The following is a 25,164-nucleotide window of genomic DNA, read 5'->3' as shown; positions in this document are numbered from 1 at the left end:
AAACTTATTCCAAAGTTTTGAACACATGAAATATAGTTATGTTACTTGGAATTGGAAATAAGCAAACCAATTTCTTTTAAGACCAAAATCGAAAAAAAAAAAGAAAAAAAAAAAACCAACTTAAGGACCAAAGTTGTAATATAATCCTTTGAAAATTCAAAAACACGCGGGAGATGGGGTGGAGTGGAGTAGACTAGTGGAGTAGGCGCATGCCGCATGGGTATGGTTGGTCACGCGACGCATGAAAATGGTAACGTTTGGACGTTTCTATTTTTCTTTTTAATATGATGCCAAACAAGCCCAAACCACACTTGGCCCCACCCTTGCTTCTTTCTTCTACAAAAACAGTTAATGTAACAATTCATCGATTAATCTATTAACTAACATTTTGATAACATATATTTCTGTATGTGATCAAACTATGATGAAAGAGAGAGTTCTTTTTTTTATATATCTTTTCAATCTTGTCATATTTTTTGTTTTATTGATTTGTTGGAGGTTTATGATAAGTAATACTCCTACTAAAAAGGTTGAAGAAATAAGTATTAGATAGATTAGGGTTAATTACGAATATTATGTAAGATATAGAGGCTAGCGCGTAATATTTCTATGTATAAATTTAGATACATAGACAATGTTTTTCTTTTGATTTTTTTTAAACAACAAATAATTTAAATATCTCATATGTCAAGTGAGTTAGTCCCAACTTGTATATTTTTAGTTAGTTGTTAGATTAGAAACTTCCACATTAGCCAAATGAGCAAGCTCCAACTTGTACATTTTTCTTTTGATGATCAATAAAATCTCTCCGGCCTTTCTTTAATCCTTTTTCTCTCTTATCTCCATATCTAAGTTCATATTTCTTCAATATTTGTTGTTTGTAATTAGGGCCGATCCTAGACAATTTGGGGCCCGGGGCAAAATAAAAAGTCCGGGCCCTTATAATTTTTTTTAGAGAACGACACCTTCGTAAATTTTAATTAAATAGAAAAATAATACAATTGAAGGCTAGAAGTCCTACATATGAAAAAAAAAGTTTGCCCCGAAAACTAAACAACCTAACAACTAATAATTCAGAACAACAAAATAAAAAGGTCATGAACATACTTTGAACCCTAAGAGAATTACCTCTAAGAAATTCAAAAACCCCCAACACGGCCGCTGGCATAATATTCTGAAGTTCAGAAAAACGGAGAAATCAAAACTAGAAAGATTAACATTCAAAAATTGAAATTAAGCAAATGAAAAAGAAATTATCTCTAAAAAAATCGATAAGTCACTTACAAGATTCACAATAAGAAGGTCATAAACTTGGATTCTCAATTCTACACAATAAAACAACATAAAATTCTGAAGATCGGAAAACATTCATAAAAAATAGAATATCACAGAAAAATAAAAAATTTCAAAGGCTAGAAAGTAAGAACTTACAGAAAAGAAAGAAATTTCACAATCAGAATGGGGGATTCTGGTAGCATACTTATTTAGATTCTATTGCAATTTCTCTCAATTTCACGAACAATAGAAGACTCTAACTAGTGATATTGTTCATCGATGGTCTGGTGCTTGCTATTCTAGAAAAAAAAACTTGGTTATCACAAATAGAAGGGCAATTATCCACTTTCAAGAATCGCAAAAACTAAAAAGAAAGAGAAGGGAATAACAATAAGTTATCGATTCATTCACTGTGTATGTCGAATGCGAGAATGGCAATAATCGAATTTCAAGAATCTAATTGTAACTTATAAGTTGTTTGAAACAAAATAAAAAATAAAAAAAGATGAGAACCGAAGAAGAAATCGATTCCAAAAAGAAATATGAGAAATCTAACTAACCGTTGCTTATGCCATGGAATCTGAAGAAAACGTTTGAATTTTCCATAGTAACTGATTGCTAAAGATTTATTTGCACTGCACCTTGAAAGTCGGACACTCATCTCGCACGCCAAGTCTTCGCTCCTCCCGCTTCCTTTCGAGTTGGCGCTTTTAAGAGGATTGGGCCTTGAATAATCAGTCCCACATACTTAAAACTAATGGGCTACTGCTATATACACAATATAAAAAATATAAAATGGGAGCCCTTTGCCATTTAGGAGACCGGGACGGTCGTCCAACATGCTCTGGCTCATGGGTAGGCCCTGTTTGTAATAGTGTTTATTGATATATGATTTTTTAAGAGTAACTATCTTCGAGAAAAATATAAAGGAATAAGATTTGATTATTTGGGTTAATGTAATAGTGTTTGTTGTTGAAAAAAATTTATATGCTCTTTTTACACCATTATAATACATTTAAATCGGATAATTTTTTCATATTAGATGTCATAATTGATGCAATGTTCGTGCTATCTAGACCTAAATAAACAAATTATGTCATATTAAATGTCACAACCGACTACACATAAGATTCAATATCAATTTACCTTTTTTTAAATCTACAATATTAGTGTAATTAGAACCTAAAAAACAGTTTAGTGACCTATTGAATACAATTAAAAGATAAATAACTTAAATATCAATTTGCTTATTATTGATTGTTATTTTATGACATCAGTCCTATGATATTCCAACCGCATTCGATCCTCCCTAAAAAAACTTTGTTATTTCGGTGCATCCATACAAATCAAAACAATCAAGTCAAACCATTTTTTTATGCAATACTTTAAATCTAATTGAATTTCACTATTGACTCAAAGTAACCAAAATCGAAGGAGGCGACTCAAGATTTTTTTTCTTTTCCAGCATCTCCAAACCCAAACCCAAACCCACACCATCCATAATACCCAAACTATCAACAACTATATAATCAAGTTTTTATGCGACAAACCTATAACTAATTTTATCATCTGCAAGATACCGATTATAATCCGTATATGCAGTTTTCTCAAACGGTTCTGGAAACCCAATACCAATGTTCTCATCCCGAGGTCTCGCAATTTCATGATACTCAAAACCTAGAATTATGAGAATATAGTGACAAACCCACTCTCGTCCAAAACACACAAAAGTGGGAGGTTCATATTAGACAAGGCACCAAATGAATTCAAAATGGAAATATCTTCAAAATAATTCTAATGATTTCAACGATATCTACAACCGTAAGCTGAACAATTTTTGCTAGCGGGAGATCATAAAATTGATGTTTTAAAATTGGTACAAAGCGAGTATCAGAGGCTTAGTAAGATGAAAGTTTTTCCCCCATGGAAAATCTTGGGATATTCTGAAAAACCATGCGGAATGATTGCATGTAAAAGAAATTCGGTGAAGAATCTCCACCTCCTTCATCAAAACGAAAAAAAGCATATGCATCCAATGCTTACAAAACATATTCATATGCAAAATTTTCATCCGGATCGGACAACAATAAGAATCATTTCATGTTGTTGACTTACCACCTTGGAGACAATGGAATGGAAATAACACAGAATCGACATCCTCACAATCGAAGGAAATACTTGATTTCGTCAATTAGAATCTCCAGTGCCCACATTGTAAGAAATCAGAGGCAGAAGAAAGAAAATGATACCGAGATGAAAAAATGTGTTATATGAAAAACCGAATAACAGAAAATTCAATTGTTGGAGTGGGAGATAAAGTCTCAATGTAACATCCTAAAATTTAAGTTAAAATAAAATAAGGATGTCAGTGGTTTTAATATGTCAACTAACATGATAGAGATGGAAAAATGCAAATAATGGTAACAACTGGCAAAATGCTCAAACAAGAGGGGTTAAATGTGAAAAGTTAGGTTATAAAATGCGCACACACACACACTCCCCTCACTCATTTTAGTCGTGTTTTGAAATAAAGTGAGAGCTCTAATGGTTATTTGTTCATTTCTTAACATCTAGGGTTTGATTCAAGTGATGAAGATAGCATCCAAGCAAATAAGGGAAAGAATAAAGGCTTGGAAGGTAAAATTTCTCCCCCTCTAACCTAGAAATCGAGTTTGTGAAGTGGGTTAAAACCCCAATGTTGAGTTTTATGTCATTCGATGATTAGGGTATTGTTTTCTAACTTCCCTTGGATAGTTTTGGTGGTTCCAATTTCAAACCAATCATATCATTGATGGTTTTGATGATTTTAGGTAAAAAGACAACCATGAACCTTAGAATCCCAAATTTGGAGATCTTGTATTTGTATGTAAAATTATCATGGATCTAATGACCTAGATGATGTTTGACAACAATAAATCTAATGGGAATTCTTAAACTCATCCATGATGGAAGAATCATGTATATGCTTGGATTGAAATGGATTTGGGGAAATTATGAAGAAAACAATGGAAGCCATTGTTGTTGAGAATTTGACGAGTAATGGAAATTCATAATAATGAATGGACACTATTGGAATGATTTGAATTAAAAAAACATAAGTGTTGCTTTATTTATAAACGTAAAGATGGAGTTATTGGCCATAAGGGCAATTTGGGAACAAGGAATGGAATTGAGGATTCCATAGTTAGATTGGGTATTTAAAATGATACTAGTTGTAGTTTCATGTACTTAACAACATTTGTTTCAGTGTCCAATAAGTTGGGAACATGTAACAACTCAAATTTTCAAACAAATTTTTCTTTCTAAAAATATATTTATTCCCATTCATAACAAGGCATAAATAGTTTAAGTATTCTGTCAAATACAAATAGTCAAAATCCCAAGATCATAAAGGCAGTCTTCAGTGTGTATCGATCATGCCGGCGCCTTCCCACGGTCCTCGCTAGTACCTGAAATACATGCACAACAACTGTAAGCATAAATGCTTAGTGAGTTCCCCAATATACAACTTACGCACATACGCCTTTCCAGGCCCGACCTTCCGGTCCATGTGTCTCAGGGGACTTCCGTCCCTGCTGGGTAAACCTTCCGGTCCTACCCACGCCGACCTTCCGGTCCATCACACAACATATCGCCTTCCGGCCCATAACATATTGCCTTCCGGCCCATAATATAATCGCCTTCCGGCCCATAACATACATAGCACATATAACAAATAACTTACCACATATAGCATACATATCACATATCATATCCGACCTTCCGGCCACACAGTCAAACCCTTCCGGGTACAGTATAGTGAGAAGACTCACCTCGTAAAAGCTGAACGCTAGCAAATCCCGAAATGACTCGTGCACAACCGACGAGCTACAACCTCCCTATAACATCACATATCTCATTAATACTTATATCTTCTGAGTGTGACTATCCCTAAGAAGTCAGACTTAGGTCAACTCTGGTCAACGGTCAACGGTCAACTCGACCGGACTTGGCGAGTACCATGGCGACTCGGCGAGTCTAAACGTCTTCCAACTTTCTGAGATTCCTTATCTACTCGTCGAGTATCCTCCTCGACCCGACGAGTTACTCCTGGGAGAATCGCGGGGCCACCCCGACTCCACTCGCCGAGTCTGAATAACAACTCGGCGAGTCCCAGTAAATCTTCAAGCTACTCGCCGAGTCTGAAGAACAACTCGGCGAATCCATGCCATGCAGACGAGCAACTGCTTCCTGAATTACGTATGGTCCCGAGATATACAATCATGGGACTTTCTGGACTTCCAAACATCTCATTACTGGGGGTATAAACGTCTGGGTAATAACATAATAATCCATCTAATCACTAAATGGGTTTCACAAACCCTAGATTCGTATACACATCAAAATACCAGAATTGATCCGAGTATTACCTGAAGACGCTCTCTCTGTGTCCCCCAAACCTCAGGACTCGATCCTCCTTGATATTCCTTTGGCCAATTCCTTCTTCTTCTTGCCTAGCAAGTTCCTCCAAGTTCCAATAGCTTTCTCTCCTGCTCTAGACGTCCACAACGATTAGGGTTCCTTTCAATCGACCAAAAGACGAACAATGACGGCCTAAGAGGCATTATATACGATCCAAAACCGAATGGTTAGGGTTTATGCTGTACAGCGTCGACTCGCCGAGTCCATATCTGGACTCGTCGAGTTCATTCGTGAACCCGCGACCAAGTCTGCGATCCTACTCGGCGAGTCTAGGCTCCAACTCGCCGAGTCCCCTCTCAACTCACCCCAGAAACATAATTAAACAATACCTGAGATTTCGGGCTGTTACAGAACAGGCTTTAGGAGTTTTAGAATACTCAACTGAAGAATATACTAGTTAACCCTTATTATGGAACTTGAGAATAAATATGTTCTTAAAAGGTTTCAGTGTCCAAAAACTCCCTGGCCAGCTGTTGTATCTCCACTGCTGGTGCAAACTCTTCTCGGAACCTGGTCACAAAATATGGCCAGGTCATGGCTTCAATGGCTGGACGTCCCAAAGCATAACCAACCTCCTCCCACCAGTCCCTAGCCCGCTCCCTCAAACAACCCGCAACAAATCTGACCTTCGACCCCTCAGGGCAGAAGCTGGTCAGCTGAGCAGACTTTATGTATGCTATCCACCATCTAGTTGTGATGGGGTCTTTCACCCCGAAGAAGTCTGGTGCTCCACATCCCCTGAAATTCTTGAAGGAGAGTGTGCGAGTCCTAGAATGGCTAGGTGCCATATCACTCCTGAAATCCCTAAGGCGATCCTCCATCAGCTCGATAATGCCTTCCTTGATTGACCTAAAGATCATCGGGGCGCGTCAAGGATTCCTCTAGTAATCTCGGATGCAATTAACTCTCGCAGACCATCATCAATCGGCTCAGAACCTGTACCCGAACCAGACCCATATCTTGAACCTCCAGCTCCCTGACGTTTCATCACCATGCTGAAACAAACCATACAACTATCAAGATTATGAATCCAAATCATGAAATTTCACATTTTACAAGCCCCTGGTTTCCTCATGGCTCTCCCCGAATCAAGTACGGATCCTCTGCTTTCAGTAGTACGGGCTCATACTACCTTCCACATTTATCCGTACTTTCCTCGAGGATTGCTTTGAATCTTCCAGGTCACTTTCTACCCAAACATACAATTGAAATCAGATAAGGCTCCTGGCACTAATCTCTTCCTAGACACCCTCTAGGACACAACTCTCCCCACTCACTGCCCTTAGCTGCCAAAAGTGTTGGATTACGTGTCCAGGCCCATAACTATTTTGGTATGTACTTGACTCGATTGTGAGCATGGTCTTTTTGGGTTGCCTTCACCATAGCAACTGATAGGATGAACTAAGGAGATAAAGGATTAATTATGATTTATTAATAAATTATATGAATAATATATTAAAAGAGAAATTGTATTGTTTAATTAATATTAGTCAAGAATTAATAATAATTAATTTTTTGGCTAAAAGACATTAATTATAAAGGGGACTAGAACTGTCAATTGTGTGATAGCTGAATATTGGGCTAATGGACTCCATAGTAGTTGGAGTAGACGAAATCTATGGGGAAACCCATAAGAATTCGTCCAAAGCTTCTAAGGAGGGAGTCCATGGGCTGCTTAGGGCCTAAGCAGTCAAATTAGGGTTTTCTAGTTGAAAACCCTAATAGCCTACCTATATAAGGAACCCCTAAGGCCCCAAAAACGTGGTGAAGTGATCCCTAAGGGTTCTTGGACGTTTTTGTGCCTTCTCCTACTTCTCTTTGCTTATCTTGTTGCTCATGGTGTTTGTGACTCCATTAGAGGTGCAACATTTGAGGCACTAAGCTTTCAGAAGTCAAGATCAAGAGGATTTGAGATTGTTATTGCTACATAACAATCTGTGACATCCCCAAAATCACGGCCAGAAAAGACCGGTTTGTTTATGCTTTGTTTAAAAATCAGAGTTACATTTTAAATGAAAGTGTTGCGGAATTTGTCCCAAAACAAAAATATGATAAAGATTTATCAAAAGCATTTCCATAGAAATGTATTTCATTAAAAGACTCGGGATGTCATGTTCGTACAGTTCAAAAGCATAAACAGTACAATATAAGCCTTACTACATTATTTCATATCTACAGGCCTATATCCGTAATCCCTCGTCCAAAACATCACACCTATGCTCATGCGCCACTACCTGTAATACATAAAACTGAGTGGGTCAGGCTTGGGAGCCTGGTGAGCACATAGGGTTTTCAACCCACAATAAATAAGTTTATTAATTTCATCGATCAACAATAACCCGATTACCCGTTCCCGTTATCCTCACTTTACGTCCCTAAACACCTACCATAAGGGACCTAGCCTAAGGATCATCATCGGGACGGACACTACTGCTAAGGGGATTCCTCAGCAATAAATGTCCTAAAGGCAACCATGTGGGGGATGGAGTACACTGGTGAACATATCGTTCACAAACACCTACAGGTTGCGAGCCTACTAGTGTTCCACTGGACTGCCTAGAAGAGTCCGTGGTCGTCATCCATACTCCGCTAGATGACAGAATCAACAACATCAACATCGAGGCCTCTCATCATTTTATCACACATCACCTATTGCATCTACCCATGTTTTACCCCAACATTTTCGTAGATATAAAATACATATACAGTTTAAATCATTGAAAACATGTATAACAACGTTCATCTAGCATAGATAGCAAGTATTCAGATAATATGCACACATAGCACGTAATTTATATAAAATACTTCATATCTATGTGTAAGTTGAAAGTAACTATGCACTCACTTGTTAAGGTGATGATTCCAAAATCGGGCAGCGCTTGCTTCTAACGATTCTATTTTCCTTCGATGAAACCTAGCATTATTATCGCTAAATTTTAGTCTAATATTTACCGTGACCAACTATTAGTCTTAGTATTATTATTATTATATAAGCGTTAAACAATATTTTCCAACCACTATGTACAGACAGGGGCCAGACATAAAACACCGGAGGGCAGGACCATTTTGGCATATAGCACTTCTGAAATCCAACAACCCTATACGGCCCTTTAAACCAGATTCCCCGTACCGTGAGTAGTTAAAAAAAATATTATAACGACACTTATATAAGTTATAATAATAGCTCAAATATTTATTATAAGTTCATAATAACAATACTAATTTTAAATATAAGCTATATTAAAATAAGGTAAGCATAACTTACTTACAAGGGGGTTTTAGCTAGGAGTCGGGCTTTGCAGGGGCAGAACTTCGTCGCTGAATCTTTCTAAGAAAGATTCGTGCAGCGCTTCAGCGCTCACCTTACTATACTAAGCTATAGAAAGAGAAGTCGAATCACGAGGGACCGAAATGCTCGGGGGATAAAGAGAGAAAGACTCTTGAATCAAGAGAATGGTGCAAGAAATATGAGAGCCTAAGGCTCTTATTTATACTAATTGAATTTTCAAAAACTACCCTCCATAATTACTTAATGACCTTTTAGTTATATAAACAACTAAACACCCCTCTATAATACTATTATAAATGGATTTAATGATATTTGTACTAAACTAATGTCGAAAGAACTCAACATTAGTCTTATAATGACCGCATCGTCGATACCTTTCTAATGATATATACATATGTATATATATGTGTACGTATACATGATTTATACTTTATTTTAATACGTAAATATGCTATTATAATTTGTAACTCGTTCAAACGAACTTTGTTTTTGATGTTCTTTATATCCACACGTAGGTGAAGACGTACTCTACAACTTTCGTTTAGACTCCGTCGGCTAATTTTGACTTTATTTTTAAAGTTATATTTTTAACAAGCCAGGACAGGATTGGTCTGTTTAAAATCTCATAACTTCTTCATACGAAGTCAGATTTGGGCGTTCTTTTTATCGATGTTCTTAGTTTAACATATTCTATGACTTTCGTTTAGATCACTAAGGCTAAATCTTGCTCTATCGTAAATTCACTATTCACGCTTCCCGGTATCGTGCCGGTTCTGTCGTGAAACTTCGATGAGTCATAACTTCTTCGTTATAACTCGGATTTCGGCGTTCCTTATATGCACGGAAACCTTGAGACATATTCTACAACTTTATGTAGAGATATCGGGATTATCTCACACTTTAATTTTGACGCTCATTTTTATTTTTTATTAATTATACATTTATAATTAAATAATAAACACATATAATTCACATAATACTCAAATATTTCATTTTTATTACTTCAAAAAGAGTTACAAGAGTTGACCTAGACTATTACATTGACAAAAATGCTTAGCCCTGAAACCCGGGCGTTACACAATCAAGGTAAGATCTAAACCCTATTTTCATATGTGATTTCGATTATAGTATGCTAGATCTAGGGTTTATGAGATTTTGATAATTTGCATTTACATTTAGATAAACCTAGATCCAAAGTTTTAGGGTTTTGCATGTGCACCATAGGATTGATGTAATGCTCAAAACCCATCAGTGGTATCAGAGCCTAGGGTGTTCTTCTATTGTATTTGATGCAAAATTAAGTTTTCAAAGTTGAAAATTTGTGAAATTCAAATCTGACCTGATTCACGTTGTGAATACAGTGTGTTCACCTCGTAAATTCAGTCTGACAGCAGATTTTCGAATTAAACCAGACTAATGTCGTGAATACAGTGTGTTCACCTCATTAATTCAGTCTGACAGCACAATTTCGAGATTTTTGCCTTAATTTGATTTGGATAATTAACTTAAATTGTTTTTCCAAATTAAAATCAGATTTTTATATTATGGTAGTTGATATATTAATCAAACTAATGGATAATTGTCAATTTAAGATAATTACTTGTTTTATAAGATAAATATTGATTATTTGTAAATTGATTTGAATTATCTTGTAAAAAATAGATTAGGTCAAATTATGTGCTAATTATTAATTATATGATATTTAATTATTTTTCAAATTTAATCTAAAAGATATTTTGAAAAGTTTCAAAATTTTCCCTCAAGTTTTGGAATTTAAAATTTAATTAAAAGGTTACAATTTTGAAATATTAAATTCTAAAACTCTAGTATTTTGAAAAGTTCAAATTACACCTTATGATTTTATTAAGTTAATTAAATGTATAATTAAAAGAGAGTTAATAAATTCATAATGATATGGTTTATATTTAATTAAATTAAAAGGTATAATTTATTAAATTAAACCACTTAGTATTTTAAAGTTTAAAATACACCTTTATACTATATATAAAATTAAAAGTCTAATATTATATATGTATAATTAAAGAGTCAGTCTTACCGTTAGTAGGCCTCATTCACGAAGGTGGTCTATAAGGGGTGTTTAAGGAAGCAGCCTATAAAATGACCGTCATTGGGTATCCACTCTTACCCACCACATTCTTGACTAGTGGAGGGTCGTTAGCCGAACGGGTAGGATAGGAGACAACCTTCGATTATAAGTATAATGAAATACGAAGTAACTAAATGTTTTATAAATTCCCAAATCTTAGTTACTTTAGGAAAAATGTGGAGTTGGTGGTATTCCATGAAATTACACTTTGTACCCTTGCTAAGACGTTAGTGGAGCGTGTGTGGTTAACCGGCACACTAATCTGGCTCTAAGAAAAGGTGACAAAGGGTGACTCGATGTTTGTCATAGATCGATGGTGTGTGTGTGGTTAACCGGCACGTCGATTATTTGACTGTAACATTAGGGGCACCATATATATTTGTATGGTTATCCACAACTTGTTTGTGATCCTCGGCATCCCAGTCACAAACGAAGGGCACACTCGAGATTTAAACATGTCATTAAAAAGTTCAATGAATCTCAAAAGATCTAGGAGTTTCAATTCATTTAAAACTTAATTTTCAATTTTTGTTTTTCATGGTGGAAATTGGTAAATCGTCATTTACCTACCTTCAAATATTCTTCAATTTGGATTACGACATCCCTCTTCCATATTGTAGAATATTGTGTTCGGTCCTAGCCTTAATATCTCATTTGGGTGTTTTATTAAGGACTCAATCAACTAACTTGAATTTTCCCCCGTTTTGTAGATGTCAAAGTCTGACAACTATGGTCTTCCTGAATCCATTGGAAAAGGTTTTCCACTTGAAGATGATGTTCCACGATTGGATTGTGGAAATGGAAATCATGCTTCACTTCCTCCAACTCCTCCAATAATTCTCCCTGACCCACGTGTTCAAAAACTTGAAAATTTCAAGGTCACTCAAGACCTATTGGCAAAAAGACACGAAGACGAAAAGCCTGTATGTGCTCATGTCTTGGATATGAAGTTGCATATTGATAGATTGGGAATGCTGGGTGTCGATGTCTCAAGGAAGTTGGCTGTTGACTTGGTTCTTCAGTCACTTCCCGAATCATATAGTGAGTTCATTAGAGAGTACTATGTGATGGACCACGACGTAACCCTCATTGATTTGAGTTATTTGCTTATTGCTGCTGAATCATCGATGATTTGGCGCACTGGTCACGCAAATTCGTCTGGTGAATCAATGTCCCATCCTTCTATGGGAAATGGCAACATTGGAAGTCCAAGAAATTTTTCTCTATGCAAGAGAAAGGCTGAGTCTGAGATAGTCCCGGGTACCATTCCAGAAGAATCCATATGTTTCTACTGCCAAAAGAAGGGGCATTGGTTACGAAGCTGCCCTGACTACCTGAGAGATCTAAGAGATGGGAGAGTCAAAGTGTATGACTCTGCTTCAGGTAAAATCCACTATCTAACTCTATTAAGTTTTCTATTTTAGATTCTTAATACATGATGTGATAAGATTGCATTTTGATGTGTTGTAGGATCGAAGAAAAGAGTGGAAGCTTAAAGGAAGAAGTGAGCTGAGTCTGATCGCGAAGAAATGGATTTCGATCGCATAATTCGATGATTGGATTTTTGGAGTTGCTACTTTTAGAGTTATGATAGTTTGCTTAGGAATGTTTAATAGTTAGTTTCATTTGAATTGCATCGTAAGGACAAGTTTTTCCGCACCTTCTATAAATAAAATAAATTTTGGTTTTATCTTATTTATATATTTCCTTGCAATCGCATATATGAAAATTGGTGTTTGTGTATTTCTATTATAAGCAATATTAAGTGGATATGATTCTTAGTTGTGTTATTTATGGTAGTGTCATAATTTTCTAAGTAAGGAAAGATTCCCATCACCTAAGTTTCAATTGGACAGAAGCTTGGAATCATATGATTTGAATCACGTGATGTATGGAAATCTAGGTACTTAGGAAATTAAGACTAATTCCTTGATCACACAAGTATGTGAGTCGAGTGAATGACTAAAGGACTAGAATACAATGTCGTGCATTGGTCAATTCCACCACAAATAACAGTAAGACTATTCGTCATGATTTACTAAAAGTCTAGTAAATATGGTTATGCTTACAAGATTAAGTATAATTTTGAATTATTGAAAAGTTTTAATAATAGAAGAATGAATAAGAAGAATCAATTAGGTAGAAAGATAAAAGTTTCTCCAATCTGAAAAGATGGGAGAGTACTTTATTATCATGTTTTATGATCGTCTTATTGATTGTGAAACCATATCACAAGTGATCCTCTAGGTAAACCTTAGTGCATTAGTATGGCTAAGAAGAGGAATAAGAAATTGTTGTAATGGTTAAATCAATAGGTGAATCATACTTTGTTCCAAAATCAAGTCTTAGAGTCATACTCCAAGATTTTGACTTGAGTGACATATCTTAAGAAGTTTTAACACACTCATCAAATGTAGAGTAGAAAAAAAATTTCTTACTCTTGCACGTTTCAAATTGGTAAGTTATGATGTCTTGGATAAGACAAAGACCGACTAAGACCAATTGTGTGTAGTGTTTGTCTTGATAAGAATCTGCACTAACTCTTGAATATTTGTTTGTCAAGAAATGTTTCTTGACAAGAGAATCTTATATGTCAAGAGGTCAGTGGGAGTCTAAATGATCTTGAAAAAGTTCAAGAGCTAATCAAGAGTAAAACTATTAGACACTAGAACACGACTTGTGGTTTGTAACCTATCGTGTTGACATATTTTTGTTTCTGTGCCATTCCAGTAGAGTTACTTATGCATATGAGTTCTACGAGTTCTCAATAAATTGCATAAAGGCAAGTACCTTGTTCAATGAAAGTACATTGACTAGTATAGGTGAGCTGCTAAATAACTTGGAAGCAATGGTGGGACCCTTGATGGCAAGAAATTAGGAACGAACAAGTTCAGTCCATATGAGTTTGGATTTGTCTTAAACCTTGTTTTACAATTATAGTTATATAAATTCACATGGATAGGAACACATTCACCTTAAAATCTAAGTGTCATAAGGTTTCTCTCCGTTTCATGAAAATGATTGTGTGGAAACGCTTTCACTAAGAGAGATTTTAAGGAGATAGCGATTGTGTAAATTGCATTCTCAAATTCGGTTACGATTACGGCATCCCTCTTCATAGTTCGAATTATGAGATTTGGCAATTAGATTAAACATTTAAGACTTATTGCTATAAGTGCTGAAATTGTTTAGACATACATATAAGCTTTATAAGGAAAGGTGTGTGAGCTTGAGAAGCTTAGATAAAGGCTTATCAAAGCATATTGTATTAGAAATATGAACTTTGGAAGTCAATAAGTATTGATTTCTAGAAGTCCAAATGTTTTCTGAATACGTGTCAAGGCTAGTGGGAGCATAAATGTTATGCTGGTATGGAGATAATTATCATGTTAGTGGGAGCATGATTATTATTTTAAGTGTTGCAAGTTAGCAATATTAATTATAGAAAACAAAGTTTCAATTTGCAAAGGTTGAATAGTTGTTTTGCTATAATTAAGGGAGAGAATATTATACTTCGTTTCGAAATCTAAAAGCTTGGATCGAGAAATTTTAATCAAATTTAGACAAAAGACGTATATGGACGTTATGTTGAAAAGATTCAACTTAAAAGGATTCTATATATAGCAATATCATAGCAAGGAACTGGTAAAGTATCACGTTTTTCATTATGAATCGTGTCCCATACGCTTCAGGTATAGGATCGATTGCATATGCTATAATATTTGACCGTTCTAAAATTTTCCAAATGCCTAGGGCATTAAGAGGGAAAAGAGACTAGAACCGGATTGGCTAACATAATTGAACAACTGTCAATGACAATCTAAGGTTCTCTAAGGATTGGTCGCTTGTGAGCAATTGGAAGTATAGTAATGAATGGACCATAATGACATTATTATGATTAGATATGATTCTATTAATAATGAGTTGTCGTATGGAAAATATGGAAATCTTTACATATTGGGAGTTGGATGTTAAGAATTTATGTCTAGATTAGAAACTTTTATGCAAGAAGGATGTTCAAAGGAATGTACTTTGAATGTGAGACTTCATATCTATGGAATTGCCTTGTAGAAATCTCCAATAGAGAACTTTGTAATTTCATTGGCAAAGTCTTGGTGAATTTTGTGCAATAAGATTACAAAGGGATCATTGCATAAAATGTTAGAATCTAACATATTCTAGTAGTGGTGAAAATTTTGTGTTCTTACACTAACGATAACGATTAGGGATTGTGAAATGAGCATCATTGGAAATGTTTTCAATTGAACTATTTCACAAAGTATGGACCATATGTAAGCAGAGTGTGCATGCTTGGTGCATGGGACAACTGTTGTTATAATTCAAGTAATAAGTTGATTACCCAAAACAATGAATAATGAGTAATCAATATGGTGATTAAATAAAGGTGTCTTATTTATACTAAAACATTTGGGGCCATATGAGATTAGTATTATTCTTGTGTTTCACTTTGAATGTTTTGACTTCCCGAATAATAAGATTATTCAAACCATCCACAATCGATCGTACTTTGGAAGTAGGTATGAAAGAAGACTGTCATGAATCTGACTACAGATTATCTAAAGTGTTTTAGACATAGCAAAAGTTTGCTGCAGGGTTCATGAGTGCTCCTATAATATTAGAGTATTGGATTAAACCCACGATCACTTGGATCGCTTCATGGATTTTATCACGAGTGATTGGTGAGACGATAATATATTATATTCTTGAAACCGAGATGTGTGAGTCGTATTCTGCAAGTTGGTTGCACATTGATAATATGTAAACGCACCAGTAACTTGGTGTTATAAAACATATTGTTGTGTGTGATTTAATGAGTAGGTACAAGCGAGCATTTAGGCAAAGTTTATCCGTTCCTTTTTACCCAAAGTGGGATAAAAGCGATATACGTGGGCCCCTCGATGATTTAGTGATGACACCCTAAGCGCTTGGCCAAGCCTGGACTAAGTTGATGTGTTCAGTTGTAGTCTGTTTTTAGTCGTCATAAATCGGAAATTGGAAAACAACACATGAATAGAGAGTATGATTAAAATCCATGTCTCAGTTCATACGATATCTAGAATGGAGGAATATATGATCCCTTATCTAAAGGATACGTTTCTGATATGATCAGAGTTCGACATCGGCTTTTGAAAGGTACGATTGCTAAACTGGTTCCGAAGTCATAAGCAATATAGTTATTAGACTTATCCAAGTAGGAGACTGTTGGATTACATGTCTAAGCCCATAACTATTTTGGTATGTACTTGACTCGATTGTGAGCATGGTCTTTTTGGGTTTCCCTCACCATAACAACTGATAGGATGAACTAAGGAGATAAAGGATTAATTATGATTTATTAATATATTATATGAATAATATATTAAAAGAGAAATCATATTGTTTAATAAATATTAGTCAAGAATTAAATGTGTGGTTAAATGACATTAATTAAATAAGGGGGACTAGAACTGTCGATTGTGTGATAGTTGAATATTGGGCTAATGGACTCTAAAGAAGTTGGAGTGGACGAAATCTATGGGGAAACCCATAAGAATTCGTCAAAGGCTTCTAAGGAGGGAGTCCATGGGTTGCTTAGGGCCTAAGCAGTCAAATTAGGGTTTCCTAGTTGAAAACCCCAATAGCCTACTTATATAAGGAACCCCTAAGGCCCAAAAAACGTGGTGAAGTGATCCCTAAGGGTTCTTGGATATTTTTGTGCCTTCTCCTACTTCTCTTTGCTCATCTTGTTGCTCATGGTGTTTGTGACTCCATTAGAGGTGCAACATTTGAGGCACTAAGCTTTTAGAAGTCAATATCAAGAGGATTTGAGATTGTTATTGCTACATAACAATCAAGGTAAGATCTAAACCCTATTTTCATATGTGATTTCGATTATAATATGCTAGATCTCGGGTTTATGAGCAGTGAATAATTTGTATGTACATTTAGATAAACCTAGATCCAAAGTTTTAGGGTTTTGAATGTGCACCATAGGATTGATGTAATGCTCAAAACCCATCAGAAAGGACTTCCACGGACTTCCTCTAGCTAGCTCATGAATGATGTTACATATTACTAAAACTGGATAATTCTTCGAATGAGAGGTCTTACTTTACAACGGTTGGACTCAAACAAGAGCTGCGTAGTAGAAATCCTAGAAGCACAAAGCAAGCAACATTCAGGCTTCGGGTAACAGGAAGCAAACATACCCTAATCAAGCCATCCTATCACTGAAAGATCAGAACTATCATGCAAGTCTACAAGCTCATACAGTAGGCATTTAAGTCATCTCTCCTAGAAATCTATCATGCAAAAATTTGAGCAGATCCCTAGCCTTAACTAGCATGCAATTAACATATTCATAAATCAATTCATGGCAAATAACAGGCATGGGTATCTTGGGGAAAACTTACTTGAGCTAGGCCGATTGCACGCATCACACTCTTTGCCCTTTGTTAAACCCATAGTAAGAAAAGAAGCTTTCTTATAAAACCCATCAAACCCTCGATTTGAGTTCAGACACATGCGAGAGTGTGTTCGAATCCCTCAAACCAAGGTTTTGATACCAACTTGTAACATCCCCAATAATACAACCAAAAAGTTTCATTTTTAAGGTTACTAAATCCATATCCCAAAACATCATCAGTTTCAAAAGCAATGTGTACATACGGTGATTATAGTGCTTTAATAGAACCAGACATAGAAAAGTATTATCAAAGCTTAAGTCCCAAAATCTCTACCGCAGAATATCATAGTGTGATGCGATGCGATCATGTCGGCCCATTTCCCTTCAAGCTAGAAGTACCTGAAACACAAAGCTTAGTGAGTTCCCCCACTATACCACATACCAAGTAAACATACTACCAAGCATATCTGGGTGCTGGCCTACCCCCCTTCAGTCTATTTCAACCGGATACTGTCGAGCATATATGGGTGCTTGACCTTCCCCTTCGGTCTATTTCAACCAGATAATTCCGAGCATATCTTGGTGCTTGACCTGCCCCTTCGGTCTATTTCAACCGGATACCGGGTCTTTTTCACCCCCTACCGCTACTATATGTATCACAGATAATTCACAAAATTATCAAATAATAAATACGCAACTGATAATTAGCACAAAGACAACCATCATGCCATACCATAACTAGTGGGCTGTCCTTGGTGCCTTCGACCCATAAATTCTCTGAAAGGAGACTCACTTCAAACTGTGGGTGTAATAACGTACTCAGCGAATGACTCGTGAACTCCTCCCCTATCACACATCTTAAATTTCTAATTAGCTAACAAATTATGACTCCAACCCTAATTCATGTCTTATGGCAAAGATTCCCTAATTCTTGCCTTATTGGGCCTCTTCTTTCCAAGGCCGAATTTCAAACAACCGAAAAGTTCCCAAGCCCAAAAAATTAAATTCTAAGGACCAACAAATTATTTTTGCACTCTGCATGCGTACGCGCGGTGTACTCTGCATGTACTCCCAGCGTATGCTTATATATATATATATATATATATATATATATATATATATATATATATATATATATATATATATATATATATAGACAAATAGACAAACAGTTCAACATGACATTAGGCCTGGCAATGGAGCGGGTTTTGATCCTGATCCGATCCAAACCCTTAAAAATTATACCGGTTTTAGAGCATAGTTTTTGATCCATTTACCTGTTAACGACCCGTACCCGCTAACCCTTTTATTAAAAGGGTCAGGTATGGATCATCACTGATCCGCTCCATTTATAACCCGCCCCATATAAATTTTAGAATTATACATTTATATTTTATACAGCCTAAGTTTTACTTTAAATTCCAATCGAAAGTCCAAAGACTAAACTGTTTTTACATAGGACTCGAGGACTCCACTTCTAGACTTTCAGTCTTCTCCCAAGAATCATGATGTCATTTCATTTATATTTCATCATATAATCACCAATTTCATTTATAAATCAATAAATTCATTTATCAATTGGAAGAAAATTTGTAATTGTTATTCTCTGTCAATGCATTTGATGGTCAAAAACCAATCAGAAGTAACTACAATAATGATTTTAATTCCAATCGAAACTCTTCGAGTACATAATGTTTTTTCTAAATCAAAATTTGTTCTATTTAACAAATATGATTTTATGATTTAAGTAAAATGTGTTTGATTATTCAAAAAACCTACGGGTAACGGAGTGGGTTTGGATATACGTTGATTCGGTGGATAAGGGTATGAGTTTGATTATTCAAAACCTTGCGGGTTACAGAGCGGGTTTGGATCAGGTTTTGGAATTTGTTAAAAGGGTTTGGATTAAGGTCAATTCACTCCAAACCCGCCCCATTGCCAGGTCTACATAACATGCAACTAACTAGTCTAGTGGCCTAATTGCATAGTACAGGGAAACTATATCCCAACATATAAATGATATATACTGGAGCACATAATATAGTAAGAAAACCCACCTTGACAATGACTCGGAAGATTGCCAGCTGTCTGGTGATTCAGTTGACGATCTGACTAACAGATAGAGCGTCGATCAACTAATAACATGGATTCTAGCAAAACCGCGAAGATCGTAGGCAGGGCTTCAATACCGAGCACTTCTATTGGTCTGGAACTGATGACTCAGATCTCGCTAAAGTGAAAACCTCAAAACTCCCAAAGAAGTACTCAAAAATTTGGACTAGAGAGAGAGAGAGAGAGAGAAAGAAGATAGTGGAAGGGTGAGAGAAAATGAAAGGGACTTGTCTATTTATAGTCAACGTGTGAGTGATGCAGGGACCAAGTGTGAGCTGTTCATAGACTTGGTCAGTGAGGATCCTTCTAAGAGCATGCCATGTGTCGAGCATCCGTTGGTGCAACATGGCTTCTTCTAGAAGGTGTGTGTCGCGCCTCATTTACGCGAGGTGCACCCTTGAAACTTCAAAATTTTGCAACTTCTTCATACGAACTCTGATGTTCTTTATATCCGCACGTAGCTATTGATGGGATCTACAACTTTCATTTAGACTCTTTCGGCTAATTTTGACTTTATTTTAAAGTTATATTTTTAACAGGCTTAGAGTGTTAAAGCATGTATAAAAATCATAACACTCTCATATGAATTTCGTTCTCGATTATCTTTATATCGACAAAATCATATGAACGAGATATTCAATTCTCATTTCAATTTTTTTTCCTCACAATCGACTGATTTCTACTTCAGTTTCTATGTCGGGCACTACTCCGCTGAAGCTTCTAAAAAATCATAATTTCCTTTTATGAAGTCAGATTTTGATGTTCTCTCAACGTATGCTCTCGGTTTTATGATTACTATGACTTTCATCAAGACTATTTATCCTAAATAGTCTTCTATCAAAGAAGTGTATTTATGTGATTGGTCACTTATACTATAAAGCAGAAATGGGGTGTTACAGTGTGTAATGCCCGCAGATTCGGGCTAGTCAATTTAAAGACAAGAAGTGTCAAAAATGAAATTTTTTATAGATGATTATTTAGAATAAATAATCTTAACCAAGTTATAATATATGTCACAAGGGTTCCATAAATATAAAGAACGCTAAAATCCGAGTTATAACGAAGAAGTTATGACTCGCTGAAGTTTTACGGCTAAACCGGCACGACACCACGTAACGTAAAAAGTGAATTTTTGATAAATTATTTTTTATCCTTAGATATCTTCACAAAATTCGTATTATATATGTTAAACTGAGAACGCACATAAAAAGAACGACCAAATCTGACTTCGTATGAGGAAGTTACAATTTTTTTCAACGATTTAGCGTAGCAGTGCACAACCCGGAAATTCGAATTAGAACGAACGATATTTAGCTGACACAAACTAAATGAGAATCGAAGATCTCTTTAATAGGAACTCAACGATATAAATATAGACGAAAACGGACGTGGAATGACAAAGTTATGAATTTTTAACGGATTTTAATTGTCTAAGTCTGTTAAAATATAATTTTAAAAATAAAGCCAAAATTAGCCGATGGAGTCTAAATGCAAGTTATAGATACCGTCGATACCTATGAGCAGATATAAATAAAATAAAAATGGAGTTCGTATGCGAAAGTTACGGAATTTAGAAGTCGAGAATAGACTGATACGAAGGGGGACACGTGGCTTAATCTCGGCCCTTTCTTTCTCCCCACGGTCTTGCATGCGGAGCTGAAACCTGCCCCCTCATACGCGCATCATAGGCCTCGTACATATAGCATACTGAGTAAGCATTACGTACTCTGGGAATTACGCCCAACTTAGTCCGAAGTTGTCTCCTATAAATAGGTGCGAGGAGCACCCCATTTCTTCACACCACAACCCTTCTTTCTCTCTCAATACTCCAAAACTATCCTTCCCCTTCCCTAGTACTTCCTAAGTGCTAGAGGCGAGTCCCGGAGCGCCAGAAGGCTTCAAGAAGAAGAGCTTTTGGTTCGGAAGTTCAGCCCCCGCAGATCTCGGTTCTTCGCTAGACTCCATTGTAAGTGAGTTATGCTTACCCTTTTTTAAGTATAACTTATATTTAAGTTTATTATCATTATTATGAACCTATTATCAATATATGTGCTAAGTATAAATTAAAAGAAGTGTTATTATAATATCTTTTAACTGCTCGCGGTATGGGGAATCCGGTTTGAAGGGTCGCATAGGGTTGTTGGATTTCAGAACAGCTTAAACGCCAAAATGGTCCTGCCCTCCGGTGTTTCATGTCTGGCCCCTGTCTGGATATTGTAGTTGAAAAGTATTGTTTAACACTTATAAAACAATAATTTTCATAGACCTTGAATTAATTAGTCGCAATAAATATTAGACTAAAACTTAGCAATAATAATGCTAGGTTTCGTCGAAGGAAAATATGATTGTTATAAGCGAAGCACTATCCGAATTTCGATACCAACACTTTAACAAATGAGTGCATAGTTACTTTCATCTTACACATAGATATGAAGCCTTGACCCAAGCGATGGCCCAGCTATCTAGCAGAGTATAGATGACGACCACGAACTGTTTTAGACAGTCCAGTGGAACGCTAGCAGGCTCGCAACCTGTAGGTGTTATGAACGATGTCTTCACCAGATGTACTCTATAAACCTTGACATCTATGGACTTAGTCCCTCACAAATGAATGTTGGCAGCTATGGACTTAGTGCCTTACAAATAAACGTTGGCAACTATGGATTTAGTGCCCTATAGGTGAACATTGGCAGCTATGGACTTAGTGTCTGTTATATAAACCCTAGCAGTGATGGACTTCATGCCTATTCCTTAGGACAATTATTAGGAATAAATATTGAGGGATAGATGATTCTTAGGGAAGATACTTAAGAATAAACAATATAATGCGGATGGTTAGTTGGGTTAATTTTTCGATGATGAAACATAATAACTTTATTATTGTGGGTAGAAAACCCTATGTACTCATCATGTTTCCCAATCTGACCCACTCAGTTTTTTGGTATCACAGGTGTCGATACGAAGCTACATTACAGTGAGAGATTAATGAAGATGTAGATCATTAGTGTAAACGAATGTAAGGTTTTTTTATGCTTATGTTTCTGTATTGACGATGACATCCCAAATTTTTAATATAAAAAAAATACATTTCTTCGGAAATGCTTTGATAATACATTTATCATGTTTTCTGGGGACATATTCCGCAATATCATTCTTTAAACTGGATACTCTGATTTTTAAATAAGCATAAATAAAATTTCTAAAATGACCGTGAATTTGGGGATGTCACACTTGGTATCAGAGCATTAGTTTAAGTGAACTAGGAATTTGTAGGAAATTTATAGACTTAAACTTACAATGTTAAGTGATGACCGTGAGGAGTGTGTCTAATATATTTTAGGTAGTACACCTGAACATACACAAGCACTACCTTATTTAAGGAAGATGCCTAAAAAATTTTATGTGCTAAATGATTTGTGATGCTTTATGATGCTATCGTTTGATCGGATCTATGGTCTATTATCGACCGAATTTGGAAAATTTATGTGTTCAGATTTCTAAACGTTTAATTACGGTATTAGAACTGACATGTAACTTTTAAAAATGATAAATAGATTTATATGACTATAGTAAATAAAGCTTTCCCAATTCTCGTCACTGCGTACCAAACGTCTGATTTGGTGTATTGATTGACATGGTAAGTGAAGGTTTTGAGCATTATAACACTCCTAAGGTGTACATGCAACCCTAGAAACCTTGGATCTATGTTTTACTAAGATACATGCAAATTTGATTTTCCAAGGTTCTTAACCTAACTAGCATGGCATGGGGAACTTTGAAACATAAAAGCTAGTAGGAGAACATACCTTTTTTGTTGCTTAGATTCCTTGAGAAGCTTGTGAGCCTAGCACCTCAAGTGTGATGCCTCAAATGTTTCACACAACACCACAACTCTTGGAATAACCTTGAGAGAAGTTCACTAACACTCAAAATCGGCTAGCCCTCTTGTTCTATCTTAGTAGTGCCGATTTTGCTAGCCATGAGGTCCTTTTATAGTTGTGTCACAACTAGGGTTACAACATGTAAACCCTATTTGACATGGCCTTTCATATTCCATGATCCATGGGTTTATAACCTCCATGGACTATCCATGAAGCACCTTATGGGTTTTAGCCCAATTCAATAAACCATGGATCATTAGCCCACTATAAAAGAATGGATAATTTACACAATCAACCCCATATATTTAATTAGTCTCCTTTTGATCACCAAATTAATTCTAAATTAATTCTTGATCAATACTAATTAAATAATATTATTAATATATTAGAACTTATAATATATTAATAAAGCTTAAGTGTCCTTTCTCACATTTAGTCTATCCAAGTGTTGTAATGCCATGCAACCTAATTAAATAATATTATTAATATATTAGAACTTAAGTGTCCTTTCTCACATTTAGTGTATCCAAGTCCTTTCTCACATAGTTATGACCTAGACACCTAATCCAAAAGTCTTCCACTTGGATAAGTCTAATAACTATAACTGCAAGAATAACTTCAGGAACCGATCAGCAATCGTAGCTCTTTTAAGGTCTCGCAGAACTGAGATGATGATGATACGCTATTTAAGATAAGTGATCATATAATCCTCTATTCTAGATATCGGCCAGACAAATACATGGAACAATGTCTTAATTTTTGTCCATCAGTTTGTTTCCCGATTTCCGATTTGTTTGACACGGAACTTAATTGAACACATCAATTTAGTTCTGACGGGGCCCGGTACATAGGTCAACACAAAATCATCGAGGGGCTCAAATATCTCTTCTAATCCAAGACGGAATAGATAAACTTCGACTCATAAGTTTGTTCTACTACTTGTTGAATCATACACAAAGGCACGTTTTATAACCTCGAGTTACCAATGCGTTTTCGTGCAATCAATGTATAACCAACTCATAGTCAACAACTCATATCTCTAGGTTTGAAGACTTATATGATATTACCGTCTCACGATCACTCGAGATAAATTCCATGAAGTGATACAAGTGAGCGTGGGTTGAATCCAATACTCAGAACTTATGAGCACTCATGAATGTTGTAGCAACTCTTGATATGTCCAACACCTTAGACATCTACAAGCCAACTTCATGACAGTCTTAATTCATATCTACTTCCAACATATGACCGACTGTGGAGAATTTGAATAATATGATATACCATAACATAATTATTCTGGAAGTCAAAACATGCAAATTGAAATGATAGTAAACGATTGACAGAAGATAGCAACACTTTACTTATAAATAAACAATAACTTTTATTTACCATCAAATGTCAATTACACTTTACAAATTTCAAAGCTATCTAATTTCTAAAACTAATATCATCCTTTAGCCCTACGCGCCTTGCGTGTTGAAGACGCTTAAACCTACCCAGTCCCTTCGTGAGGGGATGTATTGGGTTCTCATCCGATGATACCCTCTTTTCTACGAGGAATCCGTATTCTATTCGATGTATAATGAAATGGTATTTTCTGTCGATGTGTTTGGATCTTCCGTGATCCCTTGGT

General features: G+C 35.8%; 1 long non-coding RNA gene across 1 annotated transcript; it reads right to left on the bottom strand.

The window, feature by feature from the left end:
* Window positions 1-466: 466 nt before the first annotated feature.
* LOC122195617 (uncharacterized) lies at window positions 467-1,999 on the bottom strand. The gene is made up of 3 exons (XR_006186022.2): window positions 1,836-1,999; window positions 1,285-1,574; window positions 467-1,174 (listed from the first exon to the last, which is right to left on the bottom strand). It is a non-coding gene; the product is annotated as an uncharacterized LOC122195617 (long non-coding RNA).
* Between the last annotated feature and the right edge of the window lie 23,165 nt (window positions 2,000-25,164).

This window comes from Lactuca sativa, chromosome 8 (assembly GCF_002870075.4).
Source record: "Lactuca sativa cultivar Salinas chromosome 8, Lsat_Salinas_v11, whole genome shotgun sequence".
NCBI lineage: Eukaryota > Viridiplantae > Streptophyta > Magnoliopsida > Asterales > Asteraceae > Lactuca > Lactuca sativa.
This window is presented reverse-complemented; position numbering and strand designations above follow the sequence as displayed.